This window comes from Aptenodytes patagonicus, chromosome 7 (assembly GCF_965638725.1).
Source record: "Aptenodytes patagonicus chromosome 7, bAptPat1.pri.cur, whole genome shotgun sequence".
Lineage (NCBI taxonomy): Eukaryota > Metazoa > Chordata > Aves > Sphenisciformes > Spheniscidae > Aptenodytes > Aptenodytes patagonicus.
The window spans coordinates 25,119,478-25,145,637 of NC_134955.1; the positions used below are offsets into that span (position 1 = coordinate 25,119,478).

Genomic DNA, 26,160 nt, shown 5'->3' on the forward strand with positions numbered 1-26,160 from the left:
CCCTAGGTTATACCTAGTAGAGGTCCCTTCGTGCCAGACTTTACTACTGGATTCCAATCTAGAGCAATTATTCAGAACAAGATCACCCCCTGGTTTTCACTGTTGAATGATACAATCAATCTGTGCCTAATGACAGCCCTCACACTTTTGAATACACCCTTGTCTAAGAAATAATTTATTTAAAAAGATATTAAGTCATATTTTTGTCTCCAGCTCTGAATCAGAAAAAAAAGGTGCAAGTTTTATGTTATTACCATTATTTATCTGTCCTTTAATAACAAGTAATGACCTCATTCTTATTAGGACTACTTGTGCACCCATATATATGTATTTACATATACTTACATATATTTTAAAAGGCCCACCACATCAACAAATACAAACCTTACAACTTGAAGGTGGAACACAGTATCTGTTTGACAACTTCCCATGAAACATAAACAGAGTGCCTCCAAATGCTGTTTTAAAATTGAAATTACTGGTGAGGAAAACATGTTTTCTAGCATTAAAATGCATCAGAAATTTAAACAATCAAAAATAAAATGCATAAAACATTTTCTAAACATTATAAAATATTGCTTTCATGTTACTGTGTTTGTAAGCTATGTCTTTTTTGTCCTTTTAAGTATTTGGGGGATTTTTAGGAAGTCATCAAAATATTCTGTATCATTTACTGAATATTAGATCAGCCACAAATTAGAAATGCCAATAAATGTTTTCATAACATTTCCAATAAAAATGAATGCAAACCATGGAAAATGCTGAAAAAAAAAATAAAATGCCAAAAGCAACAGTTCCTTTCAAAAGTGTTATTTGGATTAATGACTTTTTTCAATGAAAAAATCCTTTGAAAAGCAATCAGCTCTACAAACTGTTTAACAGAAATACATTTAGAATGACTGTGAACTAATCAATCAGTCTGAGTGCACAGAAAAATGACATGCTACATGATTTTGACACAGATGACGTCGCTTCATGAACAAAGTAACTCAATGTGCTTAATCCAGCAGATGAGAATGGGGGACTGGCTGCTCTTCAGCCTGGCAAATGTCCAAACAAGGACTATATTCCTATGACATTTATTGAAGAGTCACTGTTAGGAAGTTCTTCATTCAGAAGTACACATGCATAAGAACCAAATTTCCACAACTGTTATATGTGTGATCCGAAAAACCTACGGTTATTTTGTACCAGAATTCCAGTGCGCCTCACTTACGAATCAGGTTCATAACACATAATTTTTTATTACTCTCAAGAGTCTTACCAAATAGGGTATGATGTTTGAATCAAAGTGGGGTGCTGAACATGTGCCAAGGAAGGCAGCAAAAGAACTACTTTATCATTTCAGCACTTCAGCCTTCTATTATGATTGCATTGGCACCTTTCCTAATGTATAAGTGAGTTTAATTTGCAGCACTGCTATACGGAAGGTGTGCTGTATGAACCTTGAATTTTAATGTAAAACATTCTGGATAATTTTCCACACAGTATATGGAAATTAGTGAAGTTCATGCACTTGTCTGCCTCTAAATCTGAAAATGCCACAGATCTGCACGAAGAGTTGAGCAATTCTGAAAATGAATGATCATAACATGTGGACAAAAGAGATTCCTAGTGAGTTAGTGACTTCAGTTACAGGAGATGTCTGAATCTGCAGCAAACTTGCAGCTTCTCTTTTCAAAGTTACCTAACACCCAAAGCTCAAGAGAAGAAATACAGCATAAATAAATACAAATGAAAGATTCTTCCACTTTCCCTTACTTAATTCACTGTATTTCAACATATTAATCACTGGAATATCAAGTCTTGTGGCCAATGGCTTAACTCTCACTTGCCTCTGTGAGTCTCTGTATGACCTCTTTTAGCTTTGCCCTCTCTTCTTATGGAGACTAGGAGGGCCTGCAGGGGTAAGGCAAAATTAGCACTTCCAAAGTTGTAATACAATTACATGGTTGTAATCACTCTCATTTTACAAGCTCCATACTTTTCTTTCTATCCCTCTGCCCCCATCATATTTTTCTTTACTTTGCCTACTAGACTGTCTCACTCCTCTCTATCATGGTTATGTTATCACCTATGTTACAAGATATATGATAACCCTATGAGGCAGAAAATACCATAACACTTAAAATGCATACAGGACCAAACTTTCTATCCTAGCACCCTAGCTCAGATCACCCTAAAGTTTATAAAAGTTATTAACAGGGCAGTTGGTGTAATAACAGATAATTTGCAGAACACTAGAAAGTTACGTAAAACTAAATCTTGAAGGCTTCTGTAATTAAATGATTGCAGTGCATCCCAGATCAACATCTTTCCTATTGTTTCAGTCTCCAGTTGCCCTGTCAACACAGCCCCTCTGCCTACACCAGGTAGTTCTGCTATACAGATGTGCTATGCGTGTTCCTTTCAAGCTGCTACACCGGCAGTTTTGCAAAACAGTTTATCTCCACAGTTTTCAATGGGCTGCAGCATTTAGGAAATCCATCTTGACAGTAGGATACGTGAAAGTATCACTGCTATCTCAGACTACAGTTATATCTCCAGAAATGGAAGATCAGTGAAGTAGATTGTTTCATCACTCTTAGTTCCCAAGGCAAGGCTTTTCACTAGCAACCCCCAAAAACACAACTACCTGCATAGCAGAGGTACATCCCTCCTGTAATTCTTTTCTTCCTAACAAAACTCACTCCTGAAAGATGAATCAACTTGCATAGCAGATAATGGGTGTGATGCTTGAGCTGCCTTATGGCCTGTTAAGATCCAGCAGGATGGAAGTGTCTTATCATTTCATAAGCACATCTTTAAATATTTCATCAGCAAAGGAAAAGAAAATAAATTGGTTTATTTTTTTAATTGTTTGGGGTTTTTTTTTTCTTCTTCTACGTGGAAGAACCAGCATTTTAACAAAAGAAGCCAGCAGGAAAAGGATGGTACTGAAATCTGTGTATATGTCTGTATTTAAAAGAAAGCAAATGATAGGTTATCAGCTTGGATATGCCATGCTTCATCTGATCGTTGCTAGATGTGAGCAATGAAAACAGAGTTAATGTTCCATAGTGAAAGCAGAAGTGACAGTAATACCCAGGAATGGACTTTTACACAAAGAACTCACTGGAAAAGCTCAAATGTCAAGTGTAACAGAAGTTTACATTACTTCAGGTTTTTGACTTTTGCCCTGTGCTTCCTCTTTTTGTACCCATACAAACATACACAGTAACACAATTTACAATCTGGTTTTAGTATAGCACTTCAATTTTAGTGATAATCTGTACAGTGAATCAGCAAGATCCCCAATCTGTGTGAAAACTCCTTGAAGTTGGAGAAAATAATTGTTATTCTGTCACCTTCATGGGCAGCGTGTGCCTCAAGGATGGACAGATCATAGCACAGGCAAAATTCAATTGGACCTGACATTTGTTCATGCTACTTGCCTGAACTAGAAAGGAGGTAAGTTCCAAAATAGTTTTTTAGCCTTTGCCTACTCCCTACTAGAAAGGAATTGGTATTTAAAGCTTCAGTGGATCCCTGCAGCAAAGATCTTACTCCGTTTCCCCAAATGTTTCATAGGCATTACCTAGCCCCTCCAATTTGCCCTAATGCATTGTGTTTCTTTACCAGACACATCAACATATTTTAAAAAAACTGGAAATTGTAAACAACATGGTGGATCATAACACAGAAAAAATATCTGGAAGCAAACAGGTTTTCAGAATGAAAGTAGAAAGAAAAAAAAAACCAAAACCAGGATTCTCCATAAGCTGAATTATACCTGTGTACCACACACAACTGTGTAACTGCGGCTTGGTCAGTGGGCTTGCAGATTGTAAGATATAGCAGAATTTAAACCTTTGTTTATAAATTCCTATGACCTATTAGAAATCACGGGCCCGATTTTCAGAGATACTGAGCCTGTCTCTTCCATTTACTTTACCTGGAGATGTGTGTGCTCTGTCAACTCTCCTGGAAATCAAAACCCAGTAACTTTACATTATATTAATGGACAGATTCTCAGCCTTCAAAGGAGCTGCACTGATTTATATCAGCTGAGACTATGTCTCTCATGCTGTGTTTCTGGGTACTACAGCCTCCCTGCTTACACTAAAACAGTTAGAAGTAAGATAAATAAGAAAGATAGAGATAAGATAGATAAATGACATAGATTAGGCAGTAAGAAAAAAAAAGGATGTTATTTCCCAGCTCTGTCTTGATGCAAGACTTTATAAAGTTGGTGAAACATAAAGTAAAGAAAACCCAGGGTATTACTATATTATAAAGTGTCTTGTTCTGGCAAGGACTTCTTTGCAAAGCTCAAACTGTAAATGTGCAGCATGTGTAAATCATTCTTTCATTTTATAGACAACAACTAAAGTAAAAGGGCTGCCTTCTGACAGATTTCAGGACCTATGACTATGACATAACCATTAAGTCATTTGTTTATAATGGAACATAACATGCAAAATCACTCTTCCTGAAAGATGACTATACTTATCATTGGGGAAAAAAAAAAAAAATCACAATGTTTGATAAATAAATTATTTATCTCTAAATTCTTTCACCTATCAGAGCGTCCCTGTAATACGTGGCACTAGCGGCCTATTACTGACTTCAGTTTGGTACGCACATCTATCTAAAAGCCATCCAATCACTTGAAACCTTGTTCCTGTAAGTATGAACAGCCCTGAAGAGATGAGACATAGCTCCTTTCCCTGCTCCCAGATGTAAGGAGTTGATGGGACTGGAAGCACCTCCCTTTCCAAGGAAAGAGAAAAGAAAAAGCATTGCTTTTGTATACAGCTTCCCCCTTAACTCAGGTATAATTGACTGGCTGATGCCACTGTCTGCACCACACAACCTGAGACTTTGGAAGGGATTGTTTGGTGAACACCTAGGAGTGCTTCTAGGCAATATCATTTGCTATTACGTCTATGTTTGTGAAGAGAGGGGAGGTGCTGTTGACAATGACACTTTGAGGTCATGTAGGACTAGGGCTGCCCATCTGCAGGGGAGTGAGATTGGGAGCCTCTGCCTTGTTCCGCTCCAATCCTTGCCACTCAGTACTCTGATGTGCATGGCACATGTCCTGTCAAGATCACGAGGTCTGGCCACCATTGTAAAATGAACTGCCGGAAAGTTCAGTGCTGGTATTTGCTGCTCTCTATCACAGGACTGCTCCCATAGACTGCTTTCCACCCTCTCCCGAAGCTAGTGCTGCTGCCTTCTTTATTTGCCTTTGGCAGGCTGCCACCGCCAGGAACCTCTTGCTTCTTGGTTTCTAAATGCAACCAACCTGACCGGACACAAGCTGACTGCATGACATTCAAAGCCTTTGCACTGAACTCCTCAGTTCCTTTATCTAGACACACAGACATGCAGATTGGCAGTGAACGGAATCAGCTAAATCAGTTATATTGTATCACATAATTTATTACTCGAGCTCATGATACTGAAATACCAGATTTTCGAAGGTCACTGTTTATGTAAATCTTTGTAACATTCAGCCAATTTACCTGAGAAGAATGTTTTCCTGTCTCACAAGGCTTGATTATACATAGCAAATTTGCCTTTTGAGTTACATAGGTTATCGGAGCTTAGTAGCTTTACTTTTTGGCCTATGAACATTTTCTCAGAACAATATAGTTTGATGTGGAAACAATGAAGATTGTCCTTTGGATATCTACAGAGGTTTTCCAGCATCCAATTAACGAGGTGACATGATTGAATGATTGCAAGAGACTATTAGGACATAGAATTTTGATGCAATGTACTTTGATCTCAAACTGATAGTTTGAGAAATTCTCCACAGTATCACAAGGGACACTATTCTGTACACATGACCATCAACAAAAGCCATTCCTCCATTTGTAAGAATTTTATAACCTAAAAAAATAAGGCATTGAATTCTGTAAATACGAAGTTTCAGTTGTGTAGGTTGGAATTCTTAATCGCAGTTCAGATTTATTGTTCTTGCTTCTGGAAATGAGACAGACACAGACACAAACTCCTGTCAAAGTTATGCCAGGAAAAGCTGTTTCTCCTGCACTTCAGAATATGAGTGTGCTTGTATATTGGTGTAAGATTTGTTTTCATTGGTCAGACATTCACTTATTCCACTAGATTGGTTCTGCACGGGCACAGAGGAGCTGTGTGTGGCAATGACACATGGAGCTCCTCTGTACAAAGAACACTTTTAGACTGGGTATCTATGTTTCACTGAACGAGAAAGAGAGGATGTAGAGTTTTATGTCCCTCACTTTATATTCCTTATCAGCAGAATAAATCTCACTTTGTCAAGTCTGTAGAACTCTTTCCCCTTAACTGTAAAGAAAGATGATACAGAATTAGAAGAATTCCATGCCGACTAATCAACTCTGAATTCTCCATTTTTTCTCTGCTAGACCTATTTCTCTCTCTCATCCGTGAAGAGTGAATGAGAGTCCTCAACTTGCTGACAGACACACACTGTACCACCCAGCTCCTCTAGAAATGGCTGCTGGTTGTTACAGGTTTTAGTTTCCAGTGACCACTCTTCCCACTAGTTTCTAAAATTATCTTCAAATAGCATGAGTAACCAGTAGCTAGACATCAGAATCCTTTTACTTTTTCACTATGCAGGTCCTATACCTGCTATTGTCCACCACCAATATCCCTACACAACTTATTTAACACCTAGCTTCTAGCCATATCCAATCTCTCTTCATTTTCCCATTTGATCTGATTTCACTCTCCTACAGTGCATGCTTATATTCAGAAGCATTTAAATTGGCTGAATCAACTCGGCTAATTTCTATTGGGTACCACCTACCTAATTTACTTCACACAGCCATAAAACGAAATGATTCTGTATTTTAACTACATAAACAAAAACAAAGCAAAAAAAAATCCACAAGCATTAAAATATATTTTCAGTTCCTTCAGTGTTTTATAAATAGAAAGGGTTTTTTAATATGCTATATGAAATTATAAAACTACTTGTTAAAGCATTTAACAATTCTGTTTCGTCTTTCCATGTTAAAGACTTTAGAACTAAATTCATCTCAGAAATGACTTAACCCTTTTTAGGTCTGCAAAACTAGCAATTTTAACAACTTGAATCTACAGAAAGATACAGAAGATATCTATTCTCAGCACGGATATACATACAGCCATGTGAGTCTTACCAGTTGGTCTTTAGTGCTGTTTCGGTTGATGATTCATTTATTCTGTAGGTAGAAATAAGTATAGCTAATGAGATCACAGAAACCTTCTGACAGCTTTGATGTGAATACAATCCCTATATTAAGAGCAGCGTGTGGAGGAGTAAAGGGGGGGATGTTCTCACTTGTTATTTGAAATAAGTTTGGTGGATCTCAGCACAGTGCATAGCAGACTGATGTTAAAAAAAAAATCACTGTCAACAGTCAAACTAAAACTGGCACCATTCTTGGCAACAGTACCAAAAATTAATGATTAAATGGGCACAGTAAGATCACAACAGGCCTGTAATGCATTTGCTGAAGTGAAAGTGTCCTGGGAAACTTGATGTCAATTCCATCTGTGCAATGAAACCATGGTCAAGCCAACATTTTTAATTACGAAGAATTTTAGTTTTTAAAATGCATGGAGTAGATTTTCGGATGGCTTAAATCTGTGCTGCTCTATGGGCTTCAAGAAAGCTATGCTAATTTTCAGAAGCTCAAAATTCACCTCTAGTTTTTCAAAACTTCTCATGACATTCCTTAAAAGATATTTGTAGTTACCTACCACCTTAAATTTTTATTTGTTCCTGTATGGCTATGCCATTTGTATGGTGTTTTTCCCTCAGAGTAGGCAACAGGAAGGATTCCACTGAGCAAAGTGAGATGGAAGTAGGTACTGAATTTTGCTTGGGTCACCTGCAGTGGGATTTATTTCACCTGACTTTAGCTATCTAAAAGTCAGACAGCCGGTCTAAACTACATACCTAGGCAGCCTTTACATTTATTTGGCAAGCACAGGTACCTTTCCAGAGGGCCATTAAATCCATCAAAGCCACTATTGTTCTCCTGTCCAGAGAGAGCACCCAGGCAGCAAAGCTATCATGGTGTGGGTTCTGCTGAGCAACACACCTCTGTGGAAGGAGCTGTGAAGCTAACATCACAGGGTTGCTCAGGAGTCCAGTTTTATCTCCAGGCTGAGCCCCATCACTTAACAGGGAACTGAGAACCCCTAAGAAGCTGTTATCATCTTCCACCTATTAACTACTCTGCTAATGCTAGTTTTCTGAGGTATACAGTACACATCTTGCAGCTCTCAGCCATATGAAGATTTTGGCACTGTAGGTCACAGGATCAGAAAACTTGTGATCCCTGCTACAGAGTGAGTGAGTTTTTCAGAACATATGTTTTATGTTACCACTATCTTCCACCACAAAATAACAGAGTGGCATTACTGCTGCATGGAAGCTCCTCCTTATATCTGAAGGCAAAGGAGACTAAAGGTAGAAAGAAGTATTACACAGTTTTATTCTCCACACTCTTCAAAAAAACCCAGTAACAACAAGAAAATTTTAATGTGATGCAAACCTTTTGTAAATCAAGTAGCATTAAAGCAATTTTCCTTCTCAAAGCTCATCACTTTTCCATCTTTCTACAGAGCAGCATTGGAGAAAGGGAAGAAATTACTTTTTCTTGTGTGCAGAATCTAGGAGTTTCTAAAATCATCATTCATTTTTCTTTATCTGTACACAGGAACAGTAAGTCAAAAATACTTTACATCAGCAGCATGAAGCTGGGAGGAAGAAACCTTCTAAGCTCTCTCTGAAATGACAGAAATGGGAATAGGACTGAAGACACCTTGGGCAAATGAAACAGACAAGACTGATCAGCCCCAGACAAGATGCTACTACAGTTGTCTCCCCCTTCCTTACATTTGTATCCACTTTGACAGCATGACATCTAAAAGCCATTATCACAGTCTGCACCATGACAAAACTTGCAGTTTTGTTCTCTTCCTCTCATGCTTTGGCTTTTCATTTAGAACACTCTGATTCCCTATTATTCTAAATATAGGAACATTTCACTGTCAATGAATTGCATAAAAATTCAGTGAAACTTGACTAAACTTGTCCTGGATAGGAGATATGACCTGCATTTATGAAAAAAGAAAAATAAAAAATAAAAAAAGGCAAAACCCGAGGTTTTAGGGAAGTGTAATGGTCTTAAATCTTGCATTCATGTGACTTGCAAAGATGTAAAAGCATTTAGGAAGTACAGGTTGTTTATTAAGTTAAATGTACGGGTTCCATAAAGCCAATCCTAAATTTACATCTACACAATGTTTACATATCTAACACAGAAGAGCATGCAAATGCAAAAGCTGACAGAAACCATTCCTTTCTTCCTCATGATCATACCTCCTTGTTACTCTGAAAGGAGCACTAACATTAAAAAACTGCTTCACGTGCACACAGGCCCCCAGTAATTACACTCAGTTTCACAGTCAGTCCTTATTTCCTTGTATCACTGGAGGCTAGAGGATTGAAGGCATTCTAATTCAATGAGAGGGCAGTTCGTCAAATCACTAAAAAGATAATAAATAAAGAATACGGACTTGACTCCACCTGGAGAATTGCCGTAAGATGCTTGCTTGTCTAATCTGTCTGAGTAATTTCTGAAGTGAAACTCTACTGGAAGGAATTATGCTGCTAATTCAACAAAATCCCTTTTAACAATGAACTAACATGCCTCTGGTCAAATTCTTATTCTTAATTTTTCCTACTTTTCACAGTTTAGCTCAAGCTGACTGTGCTTTAGCCAGTCTCAAAAACCTCAGAGAATTCAGTGAAACAAGCTATGAGTAGTCAAAGAATACTTGTCTCCCTGCCCTGCCTCAGTCTCAAGCATTTCATGGATTAATGAGGCTAAGCAGCAGAGGACAACGAATGCTGCAAGGGTGTTTCTTGCAAATCAGCAGACCTGGTTTGATTAGGCACAACCTGAAGATAGCGCTGCTAGTAAGGGTCTTCCCCTAAAAACAAACAAAAAATACAAGCCTACTGACTCTTTGAGCTCTCTGTGAATCTGCCAACAAATATGCCATTTAGTGTTACATACCATTTGGTATCAAATCACATTTTCAAAAACATCAGAGCATTTACTCTGAGCCTAACAATCATTCTTCTCCTTACAAACTGAAATCAAGTTTTAGCTGTTAGAAGTTAGTAAGCTCTAGGTACAGACATTCCCACAAATTAATGTCTCCTAGTGTAAAAAATATATTTTAAAGAGCAGAAAAACTAACAAACAAAAACCACCCCATCCCAATCACAAGTAAATAAGAAAATGGAGAAAATGTTAACAGAGTTATTTCTTCTAAATACACATTTCGAATCAATACCAAAAGAGGAAAGATTTTCTTCACGGAAAAGAGGAGTTTCACAAACTGCAGACTCCACCTGACCTGGGAAAGTGCCTGCACATCAGAAGTTGAACTAAGTCCACATACTCTCTTCAAAAATCACATACATCTAGTGTGAAGGACAGACGACAAGGAGAACAAGGAGCTGGATGCTATCTCATCAAATGTGAGTGAATACAGTGCTGCATTTGACAAAACCACAGTTAAATGACTTTCCCTCATTCTTTTCTTCCCCTTGCTATCTCGCTTTTTTATTGATTAGTTATATAAAGTATGCACAGTACTAGATCTACAGCCTTGTATAATTGCTGGAATAATCTCATGAGTGATCTTCCCAGTCATATTGGCAGTATTCCAGAAACAACACTGTAGTAAACATTATGGTTTTAGCTTCCCTATTTATTTTTACAAACCCGTTTACAAAGCTAAACTTCTTACGGCCCAAATCTGTAAGGCTACAAGCATCTGAGAATTTCCTGTTAATGCAATTGCTAAAGAATCATAGACTTATCTAATGCTATCAGCTATTGCTAATACAGAATCCTAACCATACTGAGTTAGAAGTAACTCTCATTTGCCAAGCAATAGAAGGAACCAGATTAATAGTAATACTAAAGTATAATAAAGCACTGTATTTTGATAGTAGCAGGAAATAGAAAATTATATTCTTAGGGTTTCTCTAGTAATCTGGTGACAGACTATTTAGACATAAAAAGCGTAGTGGATTAAAATCTCGTATCTGGAAACAGGACAAATAGATTAGTGGATAATAAAATATTTCTATAGAGTTCAGTATTTTTACAGCCATACAGAAGTCCCTGAATTTAATTTAGTAACTTGTTATTTTGTTATTCAATTTGTTGTTGTTATCTATCTGTCTACTAAAAAAACCTATAATTTTCATGTATGCTGATTCCCATAATACTAAAATTCATCATAAAGCCTGGTTTGAATGGATGAGTGAGTTACACTGGAATATCAACAAACTACATAGACAGATTCTATTCTGAAAGGAAAGTATTGATAAGCTTATCTATCATGGAGTCATCAAATTCCCCAAATTAAGGCAGTCTGCAGAGTTTATATAAAAATTAGAAATACAAAATTCTCCATCAGCAACAATGAATAATAATACTGATACTAATTCTGATGACAGCCATGGTAACAAGTTGTTCCCATAGTGCAGTTGCAGATGAGAGCTGCATTGTGCTAGCTTTTTACAAATACAGATGAACTGGATGGTAAATGCTGAGAAACAAGAACACAGCAATATGGCAGACAAAAAGCAAGAGGCTACTGATCTAGAGGTGTTGATCTCAGTACACCAGCAGTTTTCACAGAATAGAAAACTATTACAGGTATCATTAAAATAGAAGCTGTAAAGAGAGCTTTTAAAGAAGTCAGCTCTGAAGACATTTGTGAGGAACTCATTGCAAGTATAAAGATTGGTCTGGAAGAAAAAAAAATCCCAAGAAGCAACCTCATGCTAACAAAAAAGGTCTATTTTCAGAAGTAGTGCATTATAATTAGTAAGGCAGGGATAAATATTTTCAAGCACAGACAAGCTGATGTTTAACAGAGATACAGAATACAGTCACTGAATTCCAAATAAAGGTGAGTATGGCAAATCAAATAATTTGCCAGCATTATTCTCACATGTATTCTTAAAAAAAAAAAAAAAAATCTGCACATCTCTGCATACCACAAACATAAACAGAGGCATTCTCATATTTCTCTATATAAATGCATGGGCTACATATCAATTAATATGTATATTTCCAAAATCAATTACAATAGAGAACTAAACAAGTTAATAGGTCAATAAGCGTTAGACTGGCAAAGATGGTAATTGAAAAATCTGTAGTTCTCCATGTACAGAATAGTTAATGGTCGTGCTAACTTCTGCTATACTTTCTTCTGCCTACGTGTCTTAACACTTATCTGGTTGCATCAACAACATGACTTTATTTCCATTCCTACCTTCTGAACATACTCCTAAAAGCTAAGTGCATGCCAGTTGTACTTAGAGATAACTTGTTCATAAAAATAACTTTTGCCATATGAACATCCATCATTCAGAACCTGGAGAGATCACTGCTACCATTTTAAAAAAAACAGAATTACTTTTCATAATTCTTTATATGAGATGAAAAGGATAATCTGGAAGAAAAAGGTAAGCTTCTGGTTACTGTATAGTTCAATCAATCATTTGTTTACACAGAACATGCTTAAATATATAATCATTTAAAATATATATTTCCAGAAATATAATTTATTTATCCATAGCACTATCCATATATGAAAATACAGGAACTGAACTCCTGAAATTCTTGGCACCTTAGCTTCTATTGACTTTGAATTTGCAGGAAATGAACAGGACTGGAAATCAGGTCAATGGCTCAAAAGCATAACCTCCCGCAACTAATATATCCTCCTAGAAGAAGCAACCATTGGTTCAAGCTAGGAAGAAGTTCTTTCTTTACTTCACTCACAAGCCCTTATATTCCCTGATCCAAACTGAATCATTTTTTACAGTTAAAGAAATACATGAGCCTACTGAGGTTTTACTGACCCAGTAGGCTCTAAAAAAATCCCTGATGATTTCTTGGCATTTGCTATCACTTGTGACCTTTATTTTCTAAGAAGGATTATTAGTACCTCTTTGCACTGTACATTTCCCTACAGGGTATCACCAGCCATATGTCAGCCTTGCTCAGGGGGTTCTCATACACAGCTCGAACAATTTTTCATATATTTCTAGTGTTCACTGAAAATTATGTACCATTTATTTCTGTAGTAATTCCTAGTTTTTTTCAAGTAAATGTAGAGTTCTAACATGCAGTTAGGCACACACTAACTTATATAAAATACAGAGATTTGCTGGTATCAGTAATTTAAGAGTGCTTAATTTTCATTAAATCACACATATTAAGCCAGATATGTGAATCAAGACAGTAAAAGATAATATTTTTAAAGACCTTTCTAGCCTTGCAACTAATCATTTGATTATATACCATTTTATGTGATGTTCCTATGATAACGCACTTTACCATGAACCTTTGATCTTCACTCCTCCCCTGCACTTTGCTCATTAATTCATCTTCACAGTCTATACTTCTGTCTCATAAGCCACTGCAGAGACTTATATTCTTTATTTTATTTCAGTAATCCTCACCCTCTGTCCCATGATGTGGGAAATATTCACTCCTGAATCTCTAAGTTTTGATATCCTGCAATTTTGAAGAGTTGCAAATATGAAGCTTTATGGAAAAAAAGAGAGAAGACATAGAAAAGATAAACAGACAAAAGAGAAAAAAGAAGTTATCCATTCTAAGTGATTTATCAAGGATCTAAAATGCCAAAACATCTATATGCAGACAGATAAGAGAAACAATAGTCGTAAGATTATTTCACTACTTGATGTATTACATTCCAAGATGGGACCTAGTATCGTATCTATGTTGAATCACATGGCTAACTTTTTTGTTGTTTTTTTTGAAAGTGTGGTGAGAGAGTGGTAAATGAAAGAAATGGGGTATTATTAAGAATTGTGAAAGTTCTTAACTTATATCAATATATTCAGTAGCTTTAGCAGTACTGGTCATTTTCCCAAGCAATGTTATTTGTTTCCTGGCAAATGCAAACTTGAAAGCATTCTTCCATAATAACAGTGTCATATCCTTCCACAGGGAATTTAAACTGTAGCAGATTTTCAGTGCAACGTTCGATCAGCAACATAGTGATGTAGCTTCATGTGGAAACTACCTGTGGCAGCAGCAGGAAGGGTGAAGAGAAACTGTCATTTGAGTCACAAAGTTGTTTGCTTAGACAGCAAGGCAATATGGTCCACACCTTGAATCGGAAGTAGAGCTGTCCATAAACTTCCTATGCCTCAGGGAAGAGACAATACTCATAGATTTATGCTAAATGTTTCAAAGACACTGTGCAAAATTAGACAAATGGTTCTCATGTATTTCAACTGGAATTGTGCTCAAATTTTCACTTGTGAAAATTTCCTCTTTGAGCACACATTAAAAATAGAATCAGGGTTATACAGAAAATAAGATGGCTGGAAAATACTGATGCTTACAAAATTTCTGTCACTCTAATTATTTTCTTCCAAAAGAATTAATTTTAATATTTATAAGACACTCTTTAATCCAACATTTTTACATATTGAGAGGCACTTCTGTCATCTTCTAGACACAATTCTTATGGCCACATTTTTAATTTAAAAGTTATATGAAGTTCAAAATTCAAATAACCTGGAACACTATCAGAATTCCTCTGCTTTCAGGTTTCATTACAATTCAAATACAGGCCAAGTTTTCTAGAGATTTTCAAACCATATTGAGAAACATGGATTCAGTGGCAAATGACATCTCTGAAAAGGAAGAAAACCCATGGGGAAAAGTTTAAACCATGAATATATGATGTCTTGTGTACCAGAGTGAAATATTACAGTTCTGGCAACACTTCTGCTTGCTTGGATTAAGCACTTTAAAGAGTTACTAAGAAAGAGCAAGTTCAAGAGAACATAATCCTGCAAACATTTCAGTGAAGTGTGCAAGTAAAAGCAGTGAGCTAGCCCCCAAGTAGAAAGCAGCTCTGTCTTTCTGCGGCTGAACAGTAAGAAGCAGCTGTCATCAGCTACTGTCTGCAAGAGTTTAAATTATCTGCCAAACTACCTTTACCTGTTGACAGCAGGTCATTTCCTTGAGGACTAACCCAGCACTTCCAGCCAGTTCTTCATCATTCTGGAATAACAACTGTTCCTCTTCAATGTCACATAAGGTCACATAAAAACTCCTTAATCCAAAAGGGTTTCAAATATTTTTAAATATATTTGCCCTAGCTTTTCGCTTTTGACATTTGGACTTCTGTCCTTTGCTTTTTTGCCCTCCCCCATTAGTCTCACAGTAATTAGTCTCTTCCAGATTCTAAGTCTGAGAAGTTAAAGAGTACCAATATTCTAACATTGAAGTTTTTAACATTTGTCACCTAAGAATAGAAGCTGTTGCTAAAGCAGTCTTTTAAATTTCATTAGTCAGTTAGAAAACATTTTGCAGGAAGAACAGTTTTCCAAGAAGGTCAGGATATATGGATTTATGATTGCAAGGCCACCATTTCAAAGATTTTTCAAACATCAGTCTTTAAAGCATAGTACATTCATGATCATTCTGATCCTTCTGGGGCATGTTAAAGCTTACCTACAGTATTTTCTTATTATTTTATTGTAGTGGATTTTGAGGACTGTACTACTTGGATTACAAAGTCATTAAGTATTGAGCCATTATTTTCAATTCATGTTTTGTATTTAAAGCTTGCAGAAGCTGCAAGCATAATATCTGCTTTTCTCACAGTGCATTGGTTCTCATCCTGCTCCTTGGGAAGAGCGCCAAGGAAATTTTGCTGATGCAGATGACAAAGTCTGAGAGGACACAGGTTCAGCAGGTCCAATTCATTACCCAAGTTGAGTAAGAAATTTTGAAAATGAATGCAACTGACGTATCACCTGTTGGTGGTTCATAACAAGCATTTTTGGAATCGTTGCTTTCTCTTTTCTTGAAAAAGGTTAGTTTTCCAGACTTTGAGATGCAATGCGAAATTTGACCCTTAAGAGCAAAATGCCTAAGGCACATTGATTTATCTTCTTAGGTGATGGAAGAGAAACATATAGCTCAGCCTAAGGGCTTTGTGAGACATGTTTGAAAAGATTTGCTCCATTGAAAACAAATTTTAGATGGGCCAACTCTTTCAGAAGGGAGCTGCATTTTACATAAGTCCCTTCCTGTTCAAAAGATATGAAAATTTTCAAGTTTTAAACCTTCCATTACCTCAGGTTACACCAGATGAAGAAGATAAAGTTACTTTCTGTTGTTAAGGCTTTTATGAAGGGATGTTGTTAAAAATCCTTACTGCTAAAGTACGGGTAATGCACCTGCACAATTTTTGCATTAAAACCTGTCATAAACTCCAATTTTTGTTTCCATTACAACAAAGCTTGTTTAAACACTATGATATCATTTAAAGTTAAGCCACCCATGAAAAAAATGGCAACATCATAACAAGTCTATTTATTGCACACTACTTTAAATGCTATAGTTTTGTCCAATTTATGTCCAATATTAGATAACAAGGTTTTGTTGATCCTGAAAAATCTGCAAACCTACCATTTGAGCTGAAGGGGGAAAAACAAAGGTTAACTGCTGTAATACATCCCTGCATCATCATGACAAGCTGTGGTGGGTTGACCCTGGCTGGATGCCAGGTGCCCACCAAAGCCACTCTATCACTCCCCTCCTCAGCCGGACAGGAGAGAGAAAACATAACAAAAGGCTCGTGGGTTGAGATAAGGACAAGGAGATCACTCGCCAATTACTGTCACGAGCAAAACAGACTCGACTTGGGGAAAATTAATTTAATTCATTACCAATTGAATCAGAGTGGGATAATGAGAAATAAAAACTAAATCTTAAAACACCTTCCCCCCACCCCTCCCTTCTTCCCGGGCTCAACTTTACTTCCGATTTTCGCTACCTCCTCCCCCCCAGTGGTGCAGGGGGACAGGGAATGGGGGTTGCGGTCAGTTAATCACATCTTGTTTCTGCTGCTCCTTCCTCCTCAGGGGGAGGACTCCTCACACTGTTCCCCTGCTCCAGCATGGGGTACCTCCCACGGGAGACAGTCCTCCACAAACTTCTCCAACATAAGTCCTTCCCATGGGCTGCAGTTCTTCACGAACTTCTCCAGCATGGGTCCTTTCCACGGGGTGCAGTCCTTCAGGAACAGACTGCTCCAGCACGGGTCCCCCACGGGGTCACAAGTCCTGTCAGCAAACCTGCTCCAGCATGGGCTCCTCTCTCCACAGGTCCTCCCAGGAGCCTGCTCCAGCACGGGCTTCCCACGGGGTCACAACCTCCTTTGGGCACTTTCACCTGTTCCAGTGTGGGGTCCTCCATGGGCTGCAGGTGGACATCTGCTCCACCACTAACCTCCATGGGCTGCAGAGGGACAGCCTGCCTCACCATGGTCTTTACCATGGGCCACAGGGGAATCTCTGCTCTGGCGCCTGGAGCACCCCTTCCCCCTCATTCTTCACTGACTTTGGTGTCTGCAGAGTTGTTTCTCTCACATAGTCTCACTCCTCTCTCCTGGCTGCTGCTGGTGTTGTGCAGTTGGTTTTTTTCCCCCCTTCTTAAATATGTTACCACAGAGGCGCTACCACTGTCACTGATTGGCTCGGCCTTGGCCAGCAGCAGGTCCATCTTGGAACCGGCTGGCATTGTCTCTGTTGGACATAGGGGAAGCTTCTAGCAGCTTCTCACAGAAGCCACCCCTGTAGTCCCCCCGCTACCAAAACCTTGCCACGCAAACACAATACACAAGCCCAGGGATTTCTCATTTTATTCAGAAGATAATAGTATGGATAGTTAGATGGTATAAACACCATATATGCCATTTTTGCTTCCTCAAGCAATGTAAAAAACATATTTCAAGCAGATGTTTATGGAATGTCAATTCGTACACAACAATTGTCTTCTGCAGTATAAGAAAGCAATCCTAAAATGTATTTTTAAAAATATTTCTGTAAGTGTAAGATTCACAATGGTACTATTTGTACCCAGACATACAATTTGAGGAATTTTATATATTAGCCAAAAAAATTCCTGATATGACCTGTCAGTAAATAGTATGCAAAAAAAACCCCTGAAGCTGTAAGACATATATAAATAAATGAGAATTCCACCCAGCAGGTGGTACACAGATTGGAGATAGTAATTCTCAAGGAGAAGTGGCAGTAATAGAATAAATACCTACAGTACAAAGTTAGTTTTCTCTTTTTTCCTAAGGGGAAGAGAAAGAAAGACTAAATATCAAATCCGACAAGTCTACATCCATCATGTTCTCCCTTTTATTAGATTTAGAAATTCGTTTAGAATTTCTATCTTTCTTCAATTTGTCTCTAAATTAATAGTAACCAATGCAAATTTATTCAAATTTAGTTCATCACCATCTTTGAAAGTTCTCCAATTGTATTGCATCAACACGCCAAAAACTTTCATAAAACACCTCTCAGCAGTCTCCAAAACACGACGTTCATCATTGCCCATTAATTTCTAATAGTGTTATCACAGAATATAGTAACATTCTACTGTAAGGCATACTAAAAACTGCGCTTCAGTAAAATGATTTTCTATACATTTGAAAAGTACCAAAAAGAAAACAAATTATTCTTTAGAAGAAAATAATGCTCTTCCTTGATTTATACAGATTGCTTTTCTTTGAGGAAGAAAAAAGATAATTGAAAAAACCCGATGTTCTTATTTCTATTTTTGTCAGTTTTTTAATCTGGAAAGCTTTTGTTAAGACCTGGGTGGCTGTGGAACTCACAACTCAAAATAATTCCCACTTAATAGCATACTCACATGTAGGAAAAATTCTCAGAAAACTCTAATACAAGGAAAAACATAATTAGAACCGTTTGTTCACCACCAAAAGTTTTCAAAATCCATTTAATTATTTGAAAAGTGAAAATGCAAAATGCCCATTCCAGTGCTGGTGGCCATCAGAATTCACTTTTCACAACCATGACTGTACAAAGATGTAAAGAAGTGAAAAATCAGACCGACAGTACTGAAAGATCTTCTGTACCCTAAATTTCTCTCATGATTCAGTATTCCTCTGTACAAATACAAAATAAAAGACTGTGCTCACATCAATATATTTTCATGTTCTAATAAAAGGCTCCATGCTTGCTGCCCTCCATAGCCCTTGGACTGCATGCAGACTTTTCTGAATATTAATAATACTTACACTTCCTAGATAATAAAATCAACTTAAGAATAAAACGTCATCTATTGCTTTGACTATGTTTAATGTTAGTTGCTGTGATTCTGTTACTTCATGTAATTTACAAACTCTGGTAGTGCCCTGTCTGCTACAGGGATGCCTGAGCTGCTACTATCCTGACATACTATATTTAGGAGTATATTTCTGATATTAACATGATAAAAAGGAAAGAGGCTGTGCCTTTTTAAAATTCATTCTATGTTGCTAAATGTTTTCTCTCTTTAGCTTAGAGCTTAACAGCATCCATCCTTGGCTTCATTTAATTGCTTTATGAAGCTCCAAAGTCAGAAAGAAGAAGAGAGCATACAAGAGTTTTCCAAATTCTTTCTTCATTATTGATGAAACTGACATCCAGATCAAGAATATGCTTTAAGCACAAACAAACATGACTACAAGACTGACATAGATGAGTCCCAAGAAATACATTCCCTGTAATTTACTTCTGCTACTAATGGAGAGCCTACAGTTACCAATTTAAAAGTCAGTTTGAGATTTGTCCTAAAAATTGATCACCAATCACCCCTTTAAACACTTCTTTTCTTATACAACCACATGTGATTATATGAAAAGGTACAGATGAACAGCCAAGAATAAAGTTTGGAAAGAAGGTAACAGCAGACCTTAGTAGACACACAATATTAATGAATGAAAAAATGGAAGGAAAGTGATTTTCAGTTTACCTGTCTTCAGTAATTCATGGTACAATTAATTATCCTTCATGCCAAAGTGTAGTGTATTTATTTTCTCAAATGGTATCTTAGGATATTTCCATATTAACAATCTCCATTGCACATTCCTTTTTTCTGGCAACCTGTGTGCATTGGGGGGAAAAAAGATAACATTTTATGGTGTGGTGTGTCTCATGCTGACAGAGCACCAGATTATAATATGCTTTATAATGAACATATTTAGGAATCTCATGATTAATTATGAAATAGAAACACCTCTGAAGTACACGTACTTAACATTTCTTAGGCAGACCATCTAAAACATACAATTTATAAACATAGAAAATAAAAGAGAATTCATCTGGTTTTGACTAGAGGTTATATTCTGTTCTGCTTATCTTCATCAACAATAATATTAATAATAATGTGAAACTTGTTCTTGAGACACCACAGAGTGGGTAGTCTATACTACAGCCATTATACCATTTACCAGACAAAATATCCACATACTGTAGTGCCAATTCACACCATGACTCAATGACACAGAAAAATCATCATCCTTTTCTGAACTGCATAGTTCAGAAATGCAGCTAGTTATTTTGTTGTGGGTTAGGATTTTTTCCAACGTTCATAGCATTTGGCAAGAACTGTACACTCAACACTGCCAAATGTACAATCCTAGCGAGCACCTGTGAACTTGGGTATTCTTTGCACAGAAACTGTCTCTGACATAGTAGAGCTACTTCCTGACATGACTTAAAAGCCAGGTATCCCCATGACATACATCATAAATATTCCCTACTAACTGCAGATCTGAACAATATTTGTTTTTTTTATCCTAGAACAACCTTTTAAACGGTCTGCTTCCATTGTGGTTTTATATATGTGTGGCAGTCGTTAATGGCTACTTATGAATTTTATTCATCTGAAACTACTTCATGTTATTCCACGAAAGAACACCAAAATTCTAAGGCAGGTGTGTACTATGTTAACCTACGTTAATTTTGCACATGATGCAGCTGTTCAAATACCTGGAAATGTAATTTCTCTTTTGAAGTAAAAAACATCTGGTATTAATTATAATGGTGATCCCTAATTAATCAACAGATCACAGATGTATGGTATCTGACATAGTTCATGTCAAAACCCAAATACTTCCATAGAAAATACTGTTAGTATAAGTCGCTTGAATTCCAGAAGGCTCATTTCTTCTATGCTTGAAGGCAATGTGTGAAGGAAAACTCAGGGAGAAAAATGTGGTAACATTCCTTTATAACTAATACCGAGCTTAATTTAAGATATTGTAATATTTGCAGTTTCTCTTTGAATTTCAGAAATTACAATAGTGCACATCACTACCCATTGTGTATCATACCTCATCAGTTATCTATAATACTTCTGAATAACTGAAAAGGATGTATCTAGTTAATATGCAGTATGGAAATACAAGGAATGTTTTGATCGCTTCAGTCATGTTTTCTCCAAACAGTGATTTTCTGTCCCAAAGATGTATTATCACCTGCTTTTATTAACTTATTGTGATCCAGTGGATTTATTAATTAACTGTAATTAAATTATTCTATTGTCAGCTTCTTGTCTCTGCTGACTGCTTCCTATGTATAGAAGAAAAAATAGCTTCAGGATGTAGAAAAGCAATAAACCATTACTTAAAACTCAGCTGGAGGAATCTAATAGTTTCTTACCATCAGAAAGAATTTCCATTCGGGCACAGATACTAAAAATAAATATATTCTTCATCAAATTTATAGAATATAAAACTAGAAATAGAAACATACTTAATCTTATAGAAAAAAATATATTAATATAATATATAGGGAATAGAATATAAAAGTAAAAAAATGTTATTCTTTAAAGCGGGAAAAACCCCTTTATACATACACCTACACCACTGATATATTATTCATCTTCCATAACAAATGAGAATAATCAGGGGACAAAAATAGACACAAGAGACAAAAATGCATCAGACACATTCACAGTCACCGATTATACTACAGTTTAACTTACTATTATATAAGGGAAAGCTACAGAGACTACTGCTGTTCTAAAACTTCATCACCGGGACCATTCCAAGAACTTTCCTGTAGAAAGTGATTTTACTCCTGTGCTGCATGAAGATCAGAATTTGGTCTAATGTTACCATTAAAATTATGAGAGCCACTCTGCCAAAGGAGAACAGGAGGTACGTTTCATCTTACAATAATGCTTTACTAAATTTTAAATGAACCTCAAATATTTTACCTGCCATCAGTATTTTATCCTTCACAAGGATGTTACGAACTACCTCTGGCAGCGGTATAGGAATGGATCAGATGGCGTTCCAGTCTCCAAACCAGATCACATACTTTCCCTCTTTGCACAAAGATAGTGAATATTATTCTGTAATTACAGAAGCAACTGCCACTTGGTATTAAAAGTGTTAAGGTATTGCTTCAATGAAAAACTTTCTTAACCTGTCCTTTTTTTAAAATATATCACAGAATTAATTAGCACCTAATAATAATCCAGCTTTACCAGTACAATAATTCCTGAAAGTTAGTTGAGGTATTTCAACAACAACACAGAATTCACACTCACATATGCACTGTATATACTGGTAACTACTATCATCGTTCAATTCCTGTTCTGCTTTCAAACACAATTCAGGGAAAGGACGGTGCAATGGTTACCGATAAGACTGGGACTCAGACTACTGAGGTTCAGTTTCTAATTCAGCCGTACATTTAAACTGGGTCGCCAAGGGTGGTAATGGGCATTATGCATAGAAAAGCATTGAGCATATGGATTTTATCTTTCAGCCTATGTTTTCCATCTGTAAAATGGCAATAGTAATTCATCACATAATTTACTTTATCTTTTTACTTGTAAACAATAGACAGAACTATTTGTACAATGCATGTAACAGTGACAGCAACCTGACATTGATGTTTTCGTAATAAAAGTAATAACAACAGTAATCTTTTTATAGTTAAACAAGTATTACATTACAATTACAATTGAGGAACTGCCTGGAGTATAAATAAAATTACATATAAGATTAATTACTAAACAATTTTCATTCTATATCTGGGAATCACTGACAGAATCTTTGAGGTTGGAAGGGACCTGTGAAGACCATCTAATCCAACCTCTCTTGTTTGACCACCCAAACATGAAAAGTTTTCTCCTTAGGTTTAAATGGAATTTTCTGTATTTCAATTTGTGCCCATTGCCTCTTGTCTTCCCTGAAGCCAGGTTTCAAAGGCATCTGCAATATTTGAGGAAGTGCTATTAAAGTGAGCATTTAGGTTTTTTGTTTCTCATACTCCCTCTGACATCATGGAATCCCTATTTCCTGATCATGTTCCTATAATACAACAGCCACTGAAGAAAGACTGGTCTTTCATCCACCAGCAGTGCAATATTTTCTTCTTCAAACACCTACCACATTCTACTGTATTTCAACAACCTGCTGGTGTCTCAAAACTTTAAATTAATTTTTTGACCCTTTAATTTCAAATTCTGATTGGGCTCTGCTTTCTGGTAGTTTGACAGGATGTATCACTACATTCTGTTTTCTGCTTTACAAATGTTATGTCTCAATCTGATGAGCTCATCTTTTCACTGTTTCTACAGCAAAGACTACATGATTGAGTAAGGACAAATGCTCTCATCCATCACCATGTTGTATTTAAATAAAACCTTATTTTCACAGTCCTGATCATCCCTCATAGATGGGGTCAAATTATTTCATATTACAAATTTTTATCGACAAATCAGGAAAAATCCATGGTATTATTGTTTCCTGATGAGTGGTGACTGAGACAGAATTATTTGCATTTTCCTTCCCCTTGCATAATGTTATGCATGTCTGTGCACTTGTGAAACAAAATGTATTCTGCAAGCTCATGTAGTTATCCAGAATCATTTCCTAGATTACATAAATTTTCAGCACCTTGTGCAGGGCAATTTCCTTGTTTTATGATGGTTCTATGCTGAAAAGAATGGGACTCCTAAAGATTAGGTCAAAGTACCATAATGTAGGAGTCTTGGTTGGATTTATACTTGGGATTTTTATGGAAAACACTCCATTGTTCCTACTAAGCCAATAAATCATGCAACTTGTTGGCACAGTCACACTTGCAGAACGTGGCATAAAATGTGCACACATATTTCTCTTACTTATCGCCTGGGGGAAAAAACATTAAAATGTTTCCTATACTGTAATTCTGACATGGTCTTCTAGTACACTCACTGAAGTAAGTTCACTCAGCACTCAACTATATGCTTTTTTAAAATGCTTTAAATTAAGATTTTTTTTTTCTTTCTTAAACAACATTCATGTATTCACAGAAAAAAATGCCTTGCATACATGAACCACTATATAGCTTTTAGAGATATAGTTTCCAGCTATGTAAAACTGATTAATTAAAGACAGGTTGATAAACCATTTCTTTACCATTGCATAGGGTATAGGCCAAACTTCAGGCACTTTTTTTCAAAGATGCTTTCTTATTCTGTCATTGCTTTAAACTACCCAATTTCTTTTGAGGGGGTGAGGGCATAGTTCTCCATTCCCTCCTGTATAAGCTCTTGGCTACTACTCCTTTCCTAACAAAATTAAAAATAATGTCAACACAATGATAGTTAACTTTCACTGTTATGAACCACCCTTTTTCAATTCATTCTCTAGTGTCTGGCATTTGGTGGAGTCATTAACACCTGTGCAGAATGAATTCTATACAAGTGTACACTGCAAGCAAATCAAAATAGGAACATTTTATACCTGTCTTACACAGGTGTAAAAGATAACATATGTTGCAAGGCAGAGTGAAAATTGCTATATTTAATTATGGGGATATCCAATTACAGCCCAGGATGCATTTGCTTCCAAAGGACAACAGCAGCAGGAGAGCCTCCCCCTCATCCTTGCAGGGGAAGCCACATGGTCCAAACAAATGGGAAGGAGCACCACCAGCTGATTCAGAGTGCCCTCTCACAGGCACAAAAGATCTCCTCAGAGGAAATCCTTCTCACATGGTGTTCAAATCAGTCCCTTCAGCTCCTAAATGTAATAGAAACAGCTTGAGATGCTATGGCTTTGAGATAGACTGGGAAACAGGGCAGTGCAGTTGAGCTTTTTACTGGTTGTAAAGCTTTTAAATGATGTTTTACATATACAGTTTGCATGAAATTGCAATGTATAGACTAATGCTATTTTAAGTCTCTATGTGAACATTCCTAACTTTAACACTGCATTATATTGATTTAAGTAATTTTTAAGTCATTGATTTAAGTCATTTTTAACTGGCTTAAACTAAATCAAAATATGACACTTATTCTGAAATATGAATGTCTACACTGGGGCTTACACTGAAAGAACTGAAGATATGAGTCATTACTGGGTTTCAGTACAGATTTATATCTGGACCTAAGTCACCTTCATATACTCTGTGACAGATGCTATTCACTTAGGAAAGGCAATATAGATGAATTGCCTTACCACAAAGAGGGAAAGCAACTTCTGGACACAGTGAAAAGACATACCATAATTACTATTTGTATATGCAGAAACAGAAACTATTTTCCACACTGCGATTGACAAATTCAAATTATTTAATTTATCAAGACAGGACAATATTTAGCGTTAATCAGAATTCATTAAAATAAAGGTGGCTAAACCAGAAAGATTTTATATTTATGTTGCTTAAAAAATAAGCTTCATATTTATTCATTAACGATTGAACAATCTCAGTCACAGAATTTATTTGTATACACTTAGAATTCACAAACATCTAAAAATCTTAGTCCATACCTAATTTATGTAAAGAAGAATTATCCTATTATCATAAACATATGGATATGGATAAATGTTATTTAAATAAGTAACATCCTACAATCAGATTATCCTGAGTTCATAGGAATTGCTATTATATTTTACAAATGTCTTGGAAACAGAATTTGAGCCTCATAGTAGGATGATATTGTAAAAAGTATTGTGTTATCCCTCCCTTAGAGCAGTGTGTGCTCAGAATTAAAGACAAGCTGAAACACATTCTGCAATTTCTGAATATAGGACAGGTTCTTATCTCTGAGAAAATCAAAAGAAATCATGCTATCATTATTACTTAGATATGACTGAAATTGAAAACAAAACAAGCAAGCAAGCAAACAAAAAAAACCCCTGAAAACCTGTAACCTAAACTTTTACAGAAATATATTTTGCTTAATGTCATTTGCAGGTTTACAGATTTAGTTCTTT

At 36.5% G+C, this 26,160-nt stretch overlaps 1 protein-coding gene across 6 annotated transcripts in view; it reads right to left on the reverse strand.

The window, feature by feature from the left end:
- Window positions 1-26,160, reverse strand: part of LRRC4C (leucine rich repeat containing 4C) — a 603,191-nt gene that overhangs the window by 239,250 nt on the left and 337,781 nt on the right. For 4 of the 6 annotated variants that reach the window (XM_076344391.1, XM_076344389.1, XM_076344387.1 and 1 more), the window contains one exon: window positions 19,911-20,041. The exons of the other annotated variants lie outside the window; for them this stretch is intronic. The gene's annotated coding sequence lies outside the window, so the exon portion shown is untranslated. The remainder of the gene's footprint in view (window positions 1-19,910; window positions 20,042-26,160) is intronic. 6 annotated transcript variants of the gene reach the window in all.